Source organism: Salvelinus sp. IW2-2015, linkage group LG4p (genome assembly GCF_002910315.2).
Source record: "Salvelinus sp. IW2-2015 linkage group LG4p, ASM291031v2, whole genome shotgun sequence".
NCBI classification, from domain to species: domain Eukaryota; kingdom Metazoa; phylum Chordata; class Actinopteri; order Salmoniformes; family Salmonidae; genus Salvelinus; species Salvelinus sp. IW2-2015.
Genome location: NC_036841.1, coordinates 6,759,834 through 6,762,195, shown reverse-complemented (window position 1 = coordinate 6,762,195; position 2,362 = coordinate 6,759,834). Strand labels below are relative to the sequence as shown.

The 2,362-nt window shown below is 42.5% G+C and overlaps 1 protein-coding gene across 1 annotated transcript in view; it reads left to right on the top strand.

The window, feature by feature from the left end:
- The window catches only part of LOC111956871 (serine/threonine-protein kinase DCLK1-like), a 17,042-nt gene that overhangs the window by 6,109 nt on the left and 8,571 nt on the right, over positions 1-2,362 (top strand). The gene's annotated exons all lie outside the window — the stretch shown is intronic.

Sequence of the window (2,362 nt, the reverse complement as noted above, 5' to 3'; positions counted from 1 at the left end):
GGGGATGGGGTGAGAGGAGAGGGCGATGTGGGGAAGTTGAGGACGGAGAGGAGGTGGGGAGGAGGGGGTATTTTTTATATATATTTTTTTTTATTAGGATCCCCATTAGCTGTTACGAAAGCAGCAGCTACTCTTCCTGGGTTCCACACAAAACATGAAACATGACATATTACAGAACATTAATAGACAAGAACAGAACTACATCAATTTTAAAAGGCACACGTAGCCTACATATCAAGACATACACAAAAACTGTCTAGGTCAWATAGGGGAGAGGCGAGGTGTCGTGAGGTGTTGCTTTATCTGTTTTTTGAAACCATGTTTATTTGAGCAATATGAGATGTAATGGAGTTCCATGTAATAATGGCTCTACATAATACTGTACGCTTTCTTGAATTTGTTCTGGATTTGGGGACTGTGAAAAGACCCCTGGTGGCATGTCTGGTGGGGTAAGTGTGTGTGTCAGAGCTGTGTGTAAGTTGACTATGCAAACAATTWGGGATTTTCAGCACATTGTTTCTTATAAAGAGAAGAAGTGATGCAGTCAGTCTCTCCTCAACTCTTAGCCAAGATGGACGGGCATGCATAGTATTAATATTAGACCTTTGATTACAATGACGAGCAAGACGTACCGCTCTGGTCGGGGCCAGCTGCAGCCTAACTAGGTCTTTTCTTGCAGCACTTGACCACACAACTGAATAATAATCAAGATAAGACAAAACTAGAGCCTGCAGGACTTGATTTTTGGAGTGTGGTGTCAAAAARGCAGAGCATCTCTTTATYACRGMYAGAYCTCTCCCCATCTTTACAACCATKGAATCTATAYGTTTTGACCATGACAGTTTACAATCTAAGGTAACACCAGGTAATTTAGTCTCCTCAACTTGTTCAACAGCCACACCATTCATTACCAGATTCAGCTGAATCTAGAACTTAGGGAATGATTTGTACCAAATACAATKCTCTTCGTTTTAGAGATGTTCAGGACCAGTTTATTACTGGCCACTCATTCCAAAACAKACTGCAACTCTATGTCAAGGGTTTCAGTGACTTCATTGGCTGTGGTTGTTGATGCATATATGGTTGAATCATCAGCATGCATGCTTTGTTTAATGCCAGTGGCAGGTCATTGGTAAAAATATTAAATAGTAGGGCCTAGAAGCTGCCCTGTGGTACACCACACTTTACACATTTGACATTAGAGAAGATTCCATTAAAGAAAACATTCTGAGTTCTATTAGATAGATAGCTCTGAATCCACAATGTGGCAGAGGTTGAAAAGCACTAACACATACATTTTCTCAACAACAGGTTATGGTCAATAATGTCAAAGGCTGCACTGAAATCTAACAGTACAAGCTGCCACAATCTTCTTATCAATTTCTTTCAACCAATCATCAGTGCAGTACATGTTGAACACCCTTCGATATAAGCATGCTGAAGTCTGTTGTTAATWTGTTTACAGAGAAATGGCATTGTATTTTTTTTTATCCGTTATTTTACCAGGTAAGTTTACTGAGAACACATTTACAGCAACGACCAGGGGAATAGTTACAGGGGAGAGAATGAGCCAATTGTAAACTGGGGATTATTAGGTGACCGTGATGGTTTGAGGGCCAGATTGGGAATTTAGCCAGGACACCAGGGTTAACACCCCTACTCTTACAATAAGTGCCATGGGATCTTTATCAACTTCAGAGAGTCGGGACACCCGTTTAACGTCCCATCCAAAAGACAGCACCCTACACTGGGATTTATTTTAGACCAGAGGAAAGAGTGCCTCCTACTGGCCCTCCAACACCACTTCCAGCAGCATCTGGTCTCCCATCCAGGGATTGACCAGGACCAACCCTGCTTAGCTTCAGAAACAAGCCAGCAGTGGTATGCAGGGTGGTATGCTGCTGGCTAGATGGTCAAACACAATTTTTTCCAACAGTTTGCTAGGAGCAGGCAGCAGGCGGATAGATGGTCTAAAAAAAATGCCAATGCCCCAGGGCAGTGTAGGGTGCTGAGTTGAATTAGTCTTTCTGTCCATAATTTCATTTAAAGTACTCCAAAGAGTTTTTCCATCATTCTTTATATCATTGATCTTGGCTTCATATTACAGTTTTATCTTCTTTTTGTTGAGTTTAGTCACAGCATTTCTCAATTTGCCGTAAGTCAGCTAGTCAGATGTGCAGCCAGACTTATTAGCCACTCCTTTTCCCCCATCTCTTTCAACCATACAGTTTTTCAATTCCTCCTCAATCCATGGAGTCTTAACAGTTCTAACAGTTAGGGGGCAGGGCGAGCAGGGAGAGTGGAGGGATACGGAGGAGGGGGTGAGGAGGTGGGAGAAGCGGGGAGTGAGTAGGGGGAGGGA